General features: G+C 29.9%; 1 protein-coding gene across 1 annotated transcript in view; it reads left to right on the top strand.

The window, feature by feature from the left end:
- The first annotated feature begins 1183 nt into the window (after positions 1-1183).
- Positions 1184-17465, top strand: part of LOC129237427 (putative metabolite transport protein HI_1104) — a 49522-nt gene continuing 33240 nt past the window's right edge. The window contains exon 1 of the mRNA XM_054872174.1: positions 1184-1628. The gene's annotated coding sequence lies outside the window, so the exon portion shown is untranslated. The remainder of the gene's footprint in view (positions 1629-17465) is intronic.

Here is a 17465-nt window from a genome sequence, read left to right as displayed (position 1 = left end):
AAAGTCCGTCTAAAAATAAAAACTACTACTATAGTTTGGCGTAAACCTCTTTTTATTTCTCGGCATAGTCTTATTTTAGACTTATACACTTCGTCCAACGCTGTTCTAGTTTGTTCTATTTGGAATTTATCCAAGTCTGAAAAATATTCATTCGTTTCTGCAATCACTTCTTCGTTTGAATAAAATCGTCCGGCCAGTTATTTCTTCACATTGGGGAACAAAGAGTAGTGCGAGGAAGCGTTGTCTGGTGAACAGGGGGGATGTGCAACGAGTTGGAACCCCATTTACATTAATTTTCCTACCACAACTGCTGAGGCGCAAGCTGGTGCATTTTCGTGATGGAAAGGGAAAATCACTCGACTTACTCGATTCAAACGAATGTCAAACACATAGAAATTGATCGATATGCCGAAACTTGGTGTGTGTTCTTCCAAGAGATGTCACTAACTAAACATAACCTCGGTACGTGCCAGTAGTGCCATCTCTCTGACTTTGCACGGACTTTTCAAACGACCCTCGTATGCGACCCCTACGTAAGGCAGGTCACGCAACTGCTTAGAAAATATTTCCTAGTGCTCGAGTGTGTAAGAGAAAGGCATTTTCGTGTACTTTTGGCACGCACATACCTACTTAAAAATGCTAAAATAATAAATTATGTGTTAATTAGACAAAATGAGGGGGAAAATAAACGTACATGCTTTCAAAGTGCACTAATTTCAGAGAGAGAGTACCGGTGCGTAGAAGGTCCGTCTAACCCAGCGTTGCTGCTAAGTTGGCTCGATTGTCAACTATGCAGCAACAACAGTAGCAGCAGCAATAGGCAAAACTGCAACAGCAGCAACAAGTTCATTAACTGAATCATGCTGAATCATGTTTTTGCTCGGTTCGTTTCGAACAAGTTTGAAGCTAAGTGAATGTTCTTTCCGATATTGATTTACTTTTTTACTTGTGATTGTGTTTGTTTTTTTTTTTTTGCAAGAAATAAACAGGCGCAAAAACAAGATTCAAACAAAAATAAAAAAAATAAAAAAACATTTTTAAGAAACAATCATAATGACGCGGCAGCAGCAACAACACTAACAGCAATAATAAAGCCCCGCCGCGCTGTGGTGCGATCACAATGAACAAATTTTCCTTTATAAGACAACGACGACGGCCAAGTTCAGTTTCTTCTGTTCACAAAATACAAAGCGGACGGAACTCCGCGTAAACGGTGTTTCGATTCTGCGCGACGGTCAAACGAGAATATTTAAGTTTTAATTAATAACGTAGCACATCTACACAAATACATATACACTTATCTACGTACATAAATGTGTAGCGCAGAAGTTCTAATTATTGAGCATCGAAGTTGATAAATCTAAAAATCATAAACAATTGTGCAGAAGAAATCGAATGAATCGAGTGTCGCGGTTGTGCAGCGAATATTAGATAAGAAAATTATTATTTTTCACGTATAAAAGAGTTTTTAGAAGGCGTTGAGTTTCGTGCAATAATTGCGTGAAAGCAATTCATTAAGAAAGTGTTTGATTAGAAAAGGAGTACAAGTTCGCAAGAATTTTTGGAGATAAAAAATCGGCGAAAGACTTGGATTATAAGGAGTATACTTTTAAATAAAATCACCAAAGGTTAGTGCGCAAATACTTTTTTCAATACAGTTAAGCAAAAAATTCTGAAAACTAGTGACGAGCTTCTAAAGAAATAAATCAAATTTTATTATTATAATCAAATTTAATGAAAAATAAATGAAAGGGACTAAAAACTATTATTTAATTGTTTTCATAAGAAATTAAACAATAAAATCTGGAACTATAGAACTTTTTTTAAATAAAATCGTGGACCAAAGAATTTTTTTTTAAATAAAATCATTGAAGTTAAATTCAAGAATAAATCAAAAAAGAAGCAATTGAAAATAAAAACCAAAAGTGAGTTTGTTCAGAAATTACATAGCGAAATTCTGGGCAAAAATATTAAAAAAAAAAAATTTCAATATTAACGCGCAGATCTCAAATTAAAAACTGAGCAAAACACAAAATAAAATGAATAAAAAATAGCGATGAGTTTCTTTGCAATTAAAAAGTGAAATGAAAAGTTCAATAATTTTGAAATAGCATAATTTTATTTATTCCATAACAAAGTCTCCAAAGCGTAATGCATATTTTTTACTAGCATGAAAAGGTCAAAAAACTAACGATGGGAATTTTAAAAGTAAAAAAAATTTATTGAAAAATATTTTTGACACCAAAAATTAATACATAATTTATTAAAAAGCCAAAAAAAAAAATAAAAAATTTATATAAAAATTGTAATGTTTACAAAAAATTTAATTACAATAAATCGCACATAAAAAAAAAACAAATACAAATATATTTTAAATTAAATTAACGAGGGCAATTTAAAATAAAACTAAAGCGAAAATTATTTCTAAAAAAAATGTAAATTAAAAAATATTTTTTAAGCTGAATAAAAAAGAATCAGTAAAAATCAATCAAGAAATGTTTACAAAAAATTCAATTAGAATAAATATTTTTAAAATAAAATTAACGCAAGAAATTTATTTACATAAAAATGTAAATTGAAAAATATTTTTAACGCTGAAAAAAAAAAAATTAAATAAAAATATAAGCAAATTAAAAAAAACTAAAAATTAATTTGCTGATACATTGCATAGCAAAATTCTGGCAAAAAAAAGTTAAGAAAAAAATTTCACTATTAACGCGTAGATTTAAAAATCTGAGCAAAAACACAAAATGAATAGAAAAAAAATTGCGCTGAGTTTCTTTACAATTAAAAATTAGATTATTTTAAAATTTGCTAAAATTATTATTTTTACATGAAAATTATTTCTATAATAAAGTCTTCAAAGCTTAATGCTTACTAACATAAAAATGTCCAAATACTAGTAAAGAGTTTTTAAATGTAAAATATTTTTGAAATTAAAAATCTCCAAAGATAAATTCATAATTTATTGAAATTATGCAATATTAAAAAAAATTGTAATATTCGCAAAAAATTAATTAATGCGATACATAAAAGAATAAAAAAAATATTCTTAAGATAAAATTATCTAAAGCAAGTTCTTTAAATCAAAAACACAAATTGAAAAATATTTTTAAAAAATCAGCAAAGATTAATACATAATTTATTGAAAAAAAGTTATTTTTTAATTTAATGTTTACAAAAATATTAAATTGAATTCACATAAAAAAATAAATAAAAATATTTTTTAAATTAAATTAATGAATCAAATTTCTTTAAATGAAAAACCAAATTCAGAAATATTTTTGAAATAAAAAATTATTAAAGATTAGTAGATAATAATTTATTGAAAAAATGTTATGCTCATTAAAATATTAAATTAAATAGAGCACAAAAAAAAAATAAATAAAAGTATGTTTAAAATAAAATTAACTAAAGAAATTTCTTTAAATCAAAAATGCAAATTGAAAAATATTTTTAAAATTAAAAATCACAAAAGAGTAATACATAATTTATAAAAAAAAAAATTAATCTAATGTTTACAAAAATTAAATTGAATTCACATAAAAAAATTAATAAAAGTATATTTTAAATTAAATTAACGAGGGCAATTTTTTTCAATCGAAAAACCAAATTGAAAAATATTTTTAAAAATACAAAATCACCAAAAATTTTAATTAAACAGCACACAAACAATTAATACAAATATTTTTAAAATGAAATTAACTAAAGAAATTTCTTTAAATAAAAAAAAAAACAAATTAAGAAATATTTTTGAAATAAAAAATCAGATTAATACATAATTTATCGAAAAAAAAATTTTAATTTAATGCCTTGAAAATTAAATTAAATTCACATAAAAAAATAAATAAACATATTTTTTAAATTAAATTAACGAAAGCAAGTTTTTTAAATCGAAAAACCAAATTGAAAAATATATTCAAAATGAAAAATCAACAAAGATTAGTAGACAATAATTTGTTGAAAAAATTTTATGTTTACTAAAAATTTAATTAATTTAAATAGCACACAAGATAATAAATACAAATATTTTTTAAATAAAATCAACTAAAAGAATCTTTTTAAATCAAAAAACCAAATTGAGAAATATTTTTGAAACAAAATGTTGAAAAAATTAGCATTACATTAAAAAACTTTAATCGCCATCCAAACATAAAAAATATATTTTTTAAATGAAATTAACGAAAGAAATTTTTTGAAATCAAAAACCAAATTGGAAAATATTTGTAAAATAAAAAGACACCAAAGATTAGTAGACAATAATTTATTGACAAAATGTAGTCCACATTAAAAAATTTTACTAAGCCGCACATAAAAAAATAAATACAAATGATTTCAAAATAAAATAAACTAAAGGAATTTCTTTGAATAAAATTTCTTTAATAAAATTAATACATTTCTGAGAAAATCAAAAAAAAAAAAATTGTTTGTTACTTTTAATTATCTAACTTTAAATTTACTTAAATTAGAAAAAATGTATTTCAAAAATGTAAGTGCAGTGATTATATACAAGCGCCGAATGAGATTGATTGAAAAAAAATTGTTTGTTTTTCATTTTATGTTCAGTATACGTATAATACGTGTTTTCATTATCTATTTTTTGAATATTTACCATTAAAAATATTATTTTTTGCCATTTATGCAATCTACACAATTTCACACGATTTTCATTAATCAGGAGGCTGAGGAAGTATATATGTATGTATGTGAATATCTTTCTCAACAATACGCAGCGATTTTTAAAATAAGCAATTTTTTCTAGTACCAACGTCATTTATGTTAAACTGGATTTCGGTTTAAAGAATATTTTGATGCTTTCCCTTAGTTATCAGCCGTAAATATGTATGTATGTATTATTTAATTACATTCATACATAAATAAAAATTTTATAATAACTAGTTTTAAGCTTGCTTGGAATTTTAAGCTGATTGGTAGTTTTGTTCCATTTATTGATATTAATAATACAAATAATAAGGAACTAACTAATTTATATTTAAATTCATGATTTGTGCCGCAGTCTTCCTTACGTTTATTGCTTAGACGAAACAATTTAAAAATATTTTGTATATGATTTCATATTTATTCACACATTTTTTCATTTTTGCCAACTACGGCGTTTGATTCCATCTTTAACTTTTCCCAAAAGCGTTCATTAGATTCGCATTTGCTTTTTTTGCGGTAAACTAGAGTTTTCGAAGTTATTGTCTACATACATACATACATACACATGTACATACATGCATACATATATAAGTATGTAGGCACCTATCTCTTCTGTTCGTATATCATTTGTTATTTTTGCTTACTTTTTTTTGTGAGATAAAAACCGCATCACCTCTAAATAAGTGTAACTGTTGGGTTTTTTCTTTTTAAAAATCTCTTTGATAATTATTCTATTTCATTTTTTACTTTTCTAATTCTATTTCTTTCTGTTAAACTACTTGATTATAAATTCGCAGCCTGCTGTGCGTCGCGTTTTATTTCTAAAAAAAAACGTCGAATATTAAAATTTTATTTCATTGACTAAGACTGAAGAAGAAGAGCAATAAAATATTTTAACAATGAAATTTGAGTTGCCCGTACATATTTACATACACATATGTATGTATGTGTACACATATATTTAGGGTGTTTGTGGTGTGCGTTAATGTTTTCTCCAAATAGAATACTGTAGTATTTTGTCGCCTCGGTGCGGCAGGTGGTTTTTTATGACAAGTTTTTTTTTAGGACAGAAATACACCCGAAGGCTTGCCATTGTCTGTCGAGGAGCAACTAAAACTTTTCCTATCAATTGTAGTTTCATGCCTGGGGTTTTGAGTCTGAAATTTGTCTTGGAGGTGATAAACAGAACAAAGAACGAAATCGCCAAGGCACTTACTTGAGCATTGCCCTGCACTGATACACGGCACAATCAATTCCAAAAACTTAGTATTCATACTAAAGTTAAAATTTCAACCTCCAACATAATAAATTTAGCTCATACCCAGTTAGGAAAATTGTCAGATATCTGGGCGACTCGATTAGAAACCCATGGAAGGTTGATAAAAAATCTGACATCACGGGAAATCCTTATTGGCCGATGTATCTGACGGATACCTGCTAGAAGTCTGCCCAAGGAATCGTGTGAAATTCTGACTTATTTGTTTTGGATAAATTTATTTTTCAAATGTTGCGCTTGCCCTTTTCGATCTTATTCATACCGTCTTATTATAGATAGACCTATCTCACTAAGAGGTGTTAAGCAGTAACAAATAAGGTCTTTAGATCCTCCCGAACTACATAATTTTCAAAAGCCATTTAGAGACGATGAGCAGAAACTACATATGTACATGCATATGCCTCTCTGAGACTATTAAAATTTATTTACGTCAAGCCAGAGGTTGAAAAACTAGCGGTTCTCTAATTTTCTAAGCTCAAGCAGAATGCTCCGCGGGGTGGAAAGACTAAGTACTAAACGGACAACATAGTTTTTTTTTTTTGCCAAATAGCCAAGTTGTGCTGAATAGTCAGTTCTTCAATTGCCATCGAGCCATTTACTATAATCTGGAAGACAACACAATGTGAGACGAATAGTATTCGGTGACTTCAATCAGTTCAGAGTAACTTTGCAACTATCCACAAACCTTGCTGCCCTCTCGTAAGAGTCGGAGGCCTCTAAGGCAATATGACTGTCTGATATAACAAAGCTTTCTGGCTCATTTGATTGACATTCGCGAGCACGAACCTGATAAATGAAGGAAGCGCCTGATAAATGCTTGATAATGTAGCCATTGCCAGACTGTCCTTAAATATAGGTTAAAATACGCCTGCCTCTGTATTGTTAACAATGAAGTAAAGTTCATTGGTAGACATATGCTTGAGACTCCTTGTCAACCCTTGCCAATCTTTGTGATTTCATGTGATTTATCCTATAGCAGCTTATTCAGGTATAATAGCTCTGTAGGGTTCACTCAATCATATTTTCACTACCATGACATCTGTTAATTCGATGATAAGATCACAGAGGCTCGCTTTTAGAACTCAAATTTGTTCCTGAAAAAACCAAATTTCCTGCTGCTTACTCGAGTCAAGTATTAGGCATCCCTACAGTCGATTTCATATTAATAAAAAAATCACTTCAAAAAAGCAATGATTTAATGCTTCTAAAAAATCATCTAAGCGCCATTTTGGCCAAATGGGATTGGGGAATTCGTCGAGAGGATCACTGAGGAGTTGGTTTAAAACTGAAATGTGTTTCAGAAAACGAAAAACTTTTCTGCTGGTTACTCAAGTCAATCATTAAACGCCCCAGTAGCCTTGTTCGTACGAGTATATTTAGAAAGGTTTAAATTAATATTAAGCAAAAGACATCAGAGTATTTGGGGAGAGGATCACTAAGGTTTGATTTTGGAAAATCATTAAATTTTCTGCTGCATACTCAATAGGCATCTCTACAGTCGATTTCATATAAAAAATCATTTTAAAAAATCACTGCTTTAATGCTTTTAAAAAATCATCTAAGCGCCATTTTGGCCAAATGCGATTTGGGAATTTGTCGACAAGATCACTGAGGTGTAGTTTTTGAATTGAAATATGTGACAGAAAACCATCACATTTTCTGCTCTTTAATCAAGTCAATCATTAGACCCCCCGCAGCTGCTTTAATACTTTTGAAACGGCATCTAAGTATAATATAATTTTAGCCAATTCACTGAGGAGTAGTTTTAGAACAAAAATTTGTTCCAGAAACTAAACCAAATTTCCTGCTGCTTACTCAAGTCACTCATTAGGCATCCCTACAGTCACCTTCATATTTAAAAAAATCACTTGCTCTACTGCTTACGCCAGTCAATCATTATGCCTGCCTATCGCCTCCTCCATACTGTTGAAATATCTTTTAACACTCTGCGCGCCATGCATCTGATTTGCATCACATTTCGTATTATTGTGCAATTTCTTATTTTAACAAACCCTTTTTAGTTGCACAATTAAAATGATTCTAGACTTTTTATAAGTCATCAAAGGAGCATTAAAAAATTGCTTGCATAATTCTATTAATTTATCGAACTAACAGCTGCTTATAAAATAAAAATGTGAACTCGGGTTTAGGTGCTGTGTTGCGTAACAAAAACTTTAATGAACAAATGAATCTCTATTTAGATATTTAATTTCATTTTAATTTCAAAATATTTATTTATCTGTTTTTTCTATTTTTTCCCGTCTTTTTCTATTATTTTTCCTTTTTTTTCTACTTTTGTTACCTTTGCTTGTTTGCTAGTCAACTAATTAATTATACAATTGATGAGCGCCATCTGCATCAAATATTTTCCCTTTGTTGTTTTTGTTGTTACCACATTAACATACAACAATATGATTTATTAGATAAATGAAGTCACGATTAATGTTCAGCGCTTGTTTTTATTTGCTGCATCGTGCTACACTAACATTGATAGGTATGTATGCATGCCACGTGCACCATATTGCAAGCAAATGTATGTGACTTTATAAAAATTATATTATATTTTACAATGTAATTACTGGTAGTTTATTGACAGTTACCCACCATTAACAGCTGTTAATGTTCACTGCGCCGATGTCGATAGAAAAAAAAATCACTGACACTTTGATAAACCTGATTTTTGAGTGATTGACTTTTTATATTCTTCTCTGTGAAGTCGTTGGCGTTTATATCCTTTATGGGTGGTTGTCCTAGGTCCTCGTCCAATTTGTGGTGTGCGTTTTGATTCGGTTCCACAAATGTTAATACAATTATTTTAAATGCTTACTAAAAACTTCAAACCTACCTCACATCTGTTCAAAAACTACTCGGAATTTGACAATTAAACGAAAAACGGTAAAATTATTCGTTGCCATTTATTTGATGTCCTTCAAAGTAGTTTTCAAGGTAACTAATCTACTTACAACCCACACTTCTTCCAATCTACAAAATATTTTTCATAGGTCGATTTGGGAATTGTCCTCAGCTGCTTCTGCAAATTCTTCCACATTTCACTTGAAGTGTCTCAAAGTGCTTTTTGCGCAGAGATAACTTGAGTTGCGGTGACAATGAAAAGTCTCCCGAAGTCAAGCTAACTAAGTACGGAGTTTACGCCAGGATATTAATGTTGTTTTGGATCAACCAGTCGCATACAAGATGCGAAGTGTGAGTCGGTGCACGGTCGTGTCTTCTGAACAGTTTTATGCTCTTTATATTCTTTATTTCCTGCTTGAATTGCCTGAAGGAATTGAGGACTGTATCACCGCATGGTAGTCAATCAAACGCGCAACAATACCTGGCTGCTGTACGGTATAGTGACTTGTCGTCATCGTCTATCTGATCTAACGATAGGCACAGGAAACTAGCTGTTTTTTCAACGAGTTGGGTGTTAAGGGAGACGCACCCTTAGGTGGGTTTAAGGGACGTGCAGTTTTAAGCCGACTCCGAACGGCAGATATGTTTTATGAGGAGCTTTTTCATGGCAGAAATACACTCGGAAGTTTGCCTGCCGAGGGGGCGACCGCTATTAGAAAAACCTTTTTGTCATTTTGGTCTTTCATCGAGATTCGAACCTACGTTTTCTCTGAATTCCGAATGGTAGTCACGCACCAACCCTTCGGCTATGACCACCTTCACATACCGGACATATATTGAGTATTTAGGAGTCAATTCTGGATATATAGCTTCCTTCAGCTCCTATCTGGAGCATTGGGCGTCAACTACTCCTCTTCGGCAACGAACACGGTTATGTGCTAACGATCCCAATTTGTTCCATGTTAGGCCGACAGATCTCAGTTCTGTATCCATAGAGTGTCGCCAGGTGATACGCAGTCTGCCAATCCCTCGACCAGCTTGCTGAAAGGGATTCCAGCGCAGGACCAGTTTAGCAACGTTGTGGTCGCTCTTTCGGAGCGTGAGGTCGATACACTGTGGCGGTGTAGTTTCTTATCAGGATTCTGGATAGGTAGGAGCTGTATCTACTATTGCATGTTATTCTGCCAAAGTACCTCGGGTCTCGCGAGCCAACTGAAGCTCTTCGTCTGCGATGGGTGGTAGTTGGACCCTTTTGGCTTGTGACTCTTCTGAAAAGCGCCATTCCTTCTGATATTTGGTTACTGTCTTTGATAAAGTCCTGTTCTAAATCTGTCATAGTGTTGCAATAAAGAAATGGTCAACAAAGCACGGGCTGATTCACCTTTGCCATAGATTTTGGTTTTGAAACGTCTGAGTAGCGCAATTTCTACTAATATTTGGTTAGTGCCTGCAATAAAATTTTGGCCCAAAGAAAGCATTTTTGGACGACCGCTCGGCGTTGCTATTTTTGCAAAAAATCAGCGCCTTCGGCGCAATACGCGCTCGAACTTCTCTCATAATTAATAATTCGTACATAATGCCGCTGCGTTGATCCGAGGTATACACTAATATCGGCTGATATCCTTTTGATGGCCACACGATTTTTTATGTTTTCGCCAGGCACAGAAGTAGATGGATGCTTTGAACGAGTCAAATCATTAACCAGAGCACAGTTCGCTTTGTAACACTCATAGTTTAGACTGTCTCAGCTCGTGAAGAAGTGATGTCCCAGAAACCTGGAATGTATTAAAGTAGATACTTCAAGGCAGGAAATGTTTATTAGATTCCACTTCTTCTGAGTGGATCTGTAGTTCAATGGTCTGTTAAAATTCCAGCATTTGTGGCCTTAATCACCGCTAGTCTATCCTAAAAGCGAGTGACGGGCGTTCACTAATTGCGTTGTTATGCCAATTGCCTGAAATCTAACCAGAAAGCACTGAAATGTGCGAAAAACCTTTAGACTTCCCCCAATGCGTTCGCTCTAAACCTGTCAAAGTTGGGCATGCAATGCAATTATTATTAATCTAGTCATACATTTAAATTAATATTTCTTACGAAATAATGATTTTTAAACGTTGCTTTCACACTTCTATTTGCGCATTTGCTTTTGCAAAAGGGCTTGTCTTATGATCCGGTACTTATGAATATTTACGGCAACTGCCTAACTACCGAAGTAAAAGGCAACCTGTCACTTAATTGAAATGCAAATGCGAGTACTTGATTATTTTCGCAAACATGCTAATTATTATTGTTGTCTACATATTTTTTTTTATTAATTTGCATCATCAAAAAAAAAGAAAAAAAAAAAATTGTAATAAAGGCTCAGGCATATAGTATATTTTATGACTACTAACTAGTAAGCGGCTGATTTAAAAAAAAAATCTAATTTTATAGATGAAAAAACTTCGAAGTGGGCTGTTTATGATCCAAAATCGTTAATAGTCAATTTAAAAAATTATTCCGTTTCATTTTTAACGATAGGTAGCTTAGGTTATGATGCCATCGAAAGAACTCAGCGGTACGCTCATTACAGGCTGGTGGGAAAGTATTGAAAGCGAGTTTTATTAACTAGTAGAGGAATCAAAAAATGTATGTGCCATTTTAATATGACATCTAGCATTTGAACACATAAAAAATTTTATTTCAATCTGTAAATTCATTCTTTGCTTACAAGTCATTTGTAGTTGCTGTGTGAGTGCACAATTTTTTAGAAGGTAACGAAGCGAATGCATGCAGTGTTGAAATTCTTTGTTTTGGAAGGTTTATCAGTAACAGAAATTCATCAACAATTGTGAAAGTATTAAAAGAGAGCTGTTTTTTCTTTTCCAATTTTGTGTCGATGGTTTTAAGAGGTTAAACGTGCGTTGAAGATAAACCACAGAGTGGACGTCCAAGAAAGGCAACAATACCAGAAATAATGGAGCAGATGTATAAAATGATGCGAGAAGATCCCACTCTGACTAAGCGTGAAATTTCTGTTACTCTAAGCAGCTCCGATGAACACTGCAGTGCATATTTTGCATGAAGAATTTCATGAGGAAAAGGTGCTCCAAAAAATAGTACCGCATTCGTTAATAATTCAATAAAAAATCAGCATTAATCAGAGTTTCCGGCAATTCATCACCAAAAATGGTGTAAAATGATTGGATTTGATTATTGGATTGGATACTAATATTATTATTATATAGCCACTACGCGCATTGTGACTTAAACAGATATTTTGTGCTTAACCTGAAATTAAGATCACTCAAAACCTTAGGCTATCAGGCAAATGAGCTCACTGACATGAGAGAGTTTCATTACTTTGGGTTACAGCCTGTGGAAAAATGTAGAAAACGTTTTTTTTTTTTAAATAATAAATAGTGAATAAATTAAGAAATTAAGAAATTGAAAAAATAATAAAAGGAAATTATAAAATTTATTATTTTGACATTAGGAAGCATAATTATTTATTACAGTACAGTTAAAGAGTTGAATTTTAGTTTAGAGTTTGCTAGAATACCCAAATATTAATATTAATCATTTCCACGTAATGTGATGCCAAAAATTGGCTGGCAGCTGCAAGGCAAGGCGATGCTGATACCAAAAGGAGACAGAGAATAATATATAAGCTTCTTCGCTAGAACTGCAAGTGCCAATGCAATGTGGGCTGCTTGAATGCTAGACTTAAAACCAAGTTTTGCACTAAGAGTTCGTGCATTTCTAATTTTTATTTATTTTTATTACTAGCTGTACCCGGCGCGCGTTGCCATGCCAACAACTAAAATAAATTTAAGAAAAATAACTTTAAAGAAAAATCAGTACACAAATATTCAATTCATTCTAAACCATTTTATTGATTTTGTTTATTTCGAAAAAATCGGTTGAACGGGGCAGAAGTTGCTACTCTGCAGCGCCACCTGGTGGCGAGTGGCAGCAATGAACATATTCTACAAACCTTCTCCGTGGACAAATACATCTATATACCAATTTTTATAATAATCGGTCCAGTAGTTTTTGAGTTCATCGAGGACATACAGACAAACATTCATTTTTATATATAAAGAAGATATTCATTCATTTTTATATATAAAGAAGTATATGTAGAAATTAAGAAATAAATTGTCATTGAGGAATTTTATAATTATTATTTTTTTTTTTCATCAAAATTAATTGAATTGCACAAATGAGCGCGGTAATTCCTCTTCTGCCTTTACATTATAAAATAATCAAACTAGCGCAACCGATATGGTTTTTTTTTCTATGATATGAGAGTGGAAAAATATTTTAATATTTTTATTATTATTTTAAATATTTTTTTTTATGACAAATTGTTAAATATAACTTGAAGTAGTAAAAATAAGCTATTAACTTAAACGCACAAATAAAAACCATAGCCACTCTGCCGGGTTTCATGCAGCGATGGAATCTTGAAAATAAGATACAAATATTTTATGGCATATTTTATGGCCAATCATTTACTTAGGCCTTTAGAATGTCCGATTTACTGGGTATTTTGCAAAATAATTATTTATTCATGGCAATTTATGCGACCGATTATCGCGAATTGCCTACACACACATATGTACATACAAATGCACCTGTGCATACAGTGATTGACACTAAAAATCGTAAGCCAATTTTTTGCAAATATTTACTACTTTTATTAGTTTATTTTAAAAATTAATAAATTTTAAATTTTTGCAATCGAATTTTTTATAACTTTAGATTTTTTTATAAAAACTTATAAAAAATTCATAAATTTTTTAAATTTTTGCAATAGAATTTTTTATAATTTTAGAATTTTTTAGAATTTCTAAGTTATGTAGTTTTGCAGCCCATTAAATTTTTTTGTAGTGAAACAAGTCTGAAGTGTCTGATATGAGTGTCGTTGGAAAAGCCCGTGCAAAGTCAGAGAGATATGGCACTACTGGTGCGTATCGAGGTTATGTTTAGTTAGTAGCATCTCTTGGAAGACCACACACTAAGTTTTAGACAGATCGGAATATTTTTTTGTGTTTGGCATTCGTTTAATCGAGGAAGTCGAGTGATTTTTCTGTTCCACCTCGACAACGCACTAGCTCACGTCTCAGCAGTTGTGGTCGGAAAATGAATGGAAATAAGGTTCCAACGCGTTTCACATCTCAACGCTTCTTCAGACTTCTCTTCCTCGGATCCATCAGACTACCAATTTGAAGAAATGACTGGTGGGAAAAAGATTTTATTCAAATTCTATTAATCGGAAGGGATCAACTAACAAGAACAGCGTTGGACGAAGCCTAACGAGAAGACTAAAAGAAGACTATTTCGAAAAATAAAGAAGGTTTATCCCAAACAATTAAATAATTTTTATTTTTGCACGGACTTTTGAAACGGCCCTCGTATTAACAGTTTATGGTTTTTTAGCTGAGCTTCACGCTCAAGCAAAAATCACTTGAATGCGTAATTTGGGAAAAATGCGGAAGACTTTCAGCGCACAGTCGCATAACTTCTACGCTGTTAGGGATGGCCAGTTCATGTTTACATTAATTTTCATTAAAATTTAATGAGCTACAAAGCTGCATACCAAGAAATATTAAAAAGAAATGTTTTAAAAAATTTTAATATATTACAAAAAAATTTTTTTTTAAGTAAAGTCTATATAAAATTTTAAAATATCATACTTTTAAAAGAATTTACAAGTTTTAAGAAAAATTTACAAAACTCTAAAAAAATTTATAAGTTTTTATAAAAATTTACAAAAATTTATAAAAATTTACAAAAATTTATAAAATTAAAAAAAAGTTTGAAATTTCAATTCATACTGTTACTATTCAAATATAAAATAAATTTTTACTAAAAGCTGCATACCAGAAAACATAATTTTTTGTTATGCGAAATTTTTATGAAATTTATTAAAAAGTTTGGAATTTCAATTGTTGATGTTACTATTAAAATATAAATATATTTTCATAATAAATTAATAAAAAATGGAAAATATTGTAAAAATATTTTACGAAATTTTGAAAATTTTTGAAAAGGTTTGGAATTTCAATTTATACTGTTACTATTAGAACATAAAATATTGTATATATTCAAAAAATATATATTCAAATTAATAAAATAAAATAAAAACTTTGCAAAAAAATATTTGTACGATTTTCTGTGACACTCACTGTATGTTTACACGTCAACAACTGAAGCGCAAAATTATTAACTTAATTATACTCGTACAGATATACAGATATACATGGATATAAATGGTATGTTGTTCATATAAACACTTTACGCACTTTACACTTTTCATGCACTTCATATCCGCTGACTAATAAAAAATTAGAAGAAATAATTAATTGTATGCTTCAAGTGGCTGACAGCTAACAAACGGCATGTGAATATTTGTAAGCAGTACATCAATAACCAGAAGATATTTACATGTATACTAGTATATATACATATGTACGTACTTATATGTGCATGCGCGTTTGCAACTCCTCCCCGTATGCTGATAACTTTCAAACATTTACACTCGACTCATTAAAAGCCATGCAGCCAACGGCGCTAATCGATTTTATTTGCCTGCACAGTAGCAGTAATAAAAAAATTTATGCTTCAAACATAAAAAATAGTAGCTGTAAATGAGTACTGGTAAGTTGTTGAAAATACAATTCTAATTGCTACGTTGTTAATTTGCAACATTTATGTCAGTTGTATGCTATAAACTAGCACAGCTTTTTTGCCAGCATCAATCTTGGTTCAATTTAGTGTTTCCCGCGCATACATACATACACACATACATTTGCGCTTATGTGCAGGCATACATATTAACGAATGTGTGTTGCTATTCGTACTTACTTACCCGCACTTAAGCGATTTGTCATGCAGGAAACTTTTATTCTAGTGTCAATATTGATATTTCTCGTGCGGTGTGAAAGTATTTGCCACTCAAGCAACGCTGTTGAGCAGTGACAAATGGAAAATTGATTTTTTTTTTTTATTTTAATAACTATGAACTGCTGAGTAAATATGTACTGTCATGTAGGTATATTTGTGAGCAATTATGCGTGGCCGTTTGGTATTAAGTGATATTGATCAATACACTGTGCAACAAAAGTAGGTTTTTTTGCCTCACGCACAATGTGAAATGCCTGCTACGCTGGAGGCCATATATTTACATGCATACGAGTACATATGTGTTTATGTATGCTACAAGTAAATATATGTACATATGTATGTGTTATGAAGCTAATTTTAATTTCCTGCTGCCGCGATCTGCATACATGAAGAGCTAATTTATTTATACAAATTATACCTATTTTACCAATTATGTGCTTATATAAAATTAATTAATTTTAAAAAATTTTTGAAATAAATTTTAAGAATTTTTCAAACATTAAAAAATAAATTGAAACCATTTTGCAAAATTTAAAAATAAATTGAAACAATTTACAAACAAAATTGAAACCATTTTACAAAATTTAAAAAATAAATGTAAAGAATTTTACGAAATTGAAAACATAAATAAAAAAATTTACACAATTTTATAAATAAACAAAAAAATGTGCAAAATTAAAAAAATAAATTTAAAAAATGTAGTTTACATTTAAACAATTTTGGAATTAGCAAAATTTAAAAATTAATTTAAACATTTTAAAAATTGAAAATCTATATTTTAACAATTTTACGAAGCTTAAAAAAGAAATAAAAAAACTTGACACAATTTTAGAATAAACTAAACATTTTCCAAAATTTAAAAATTAAATTTAAAAAATGTTTAAAATTTAAAAAACTAAATTTAAGCTATTTTATTAAATTTAAAGAACAAATAAAAAACTTTAAACTTTAAAACTTTGCGAAATTTTAAAAATAAATTTAAAAGATTTCTAAAATTGAAAAACTAAAATTAAACAATTTTACAAAATTTAAAAAATAAATAAAAAAACTTAACACAATTAAAAAATTTAGCAAAATTAAAATAAATTTTAAATTTTTTTAAAAAATAAATTTCAAAAATTTAAAAATTAGATTTAAACAATTTTACAAAACTAAAAAATAAATAAAAGATCTTTATGCAATTTAATATAAGAATAAGCTAAAAACTTTACGCAATTTAAAAAGTAAAATAAAAAATTTTAAAATTAAATTGCAAAAATTTTATTAATTGAAAAACTAAATTTAAACCATTTACAAAATTCAAAAAAATAAGCCACAAAAGCTTCATACAAAAAAAAAAAACTAAAATATTTTACAAACATGAAAATATAAATTGAATTCAGGTTGCAAAATTAAAGAAAAAAATGAAACCATTTTACATAATTTAGAAAATAAACTAAAAATTTTGCTGAATTTAAAAAATAGATTTAAAAAATTTTCAAAATAAATTTAAAAAATTAAAATACTAAATTTAAACCTTTTTACAAAATTTAGAAGAGTAATTTTTTTCCATTATGTGTCTTCAATGTGTTAAATAGCTGCAGTATAGTGACTTATTGACAAGTTTTGAAATTTAATATGTCTCTTATTTAATTTTACTGAACTAATTTAAACGAATGCTCATTTTTTTTTATATGGGAGAAAGTCTCCAAAACCGTCTCCAAAAAAAAGTGTCAAAAGTCAATGCGATTTTTGAGCCACTTCAGACTTGCAATTTATTATACTAAAATTCAATTTGATGTAA

The sequence above is a fragment of the Anastrepha obliqua genome, chromosome 2 (assembly GCF_027943255.1).
Source record: "Anastrepha obliqua isolate idAnaObli1 chromosome 2, idAnaObli1_1.0, whole genome shotgun sequence".
Lineage (NCBI taxonomy): Eukaryota > Metazoa > Arthropoda > Insecta > Diptera > Tephritidae > Anastrepha > Anastrepha obliqua.
This window is presented reverse-complemented; position numbering and strand designations above follow the sequence as displayed.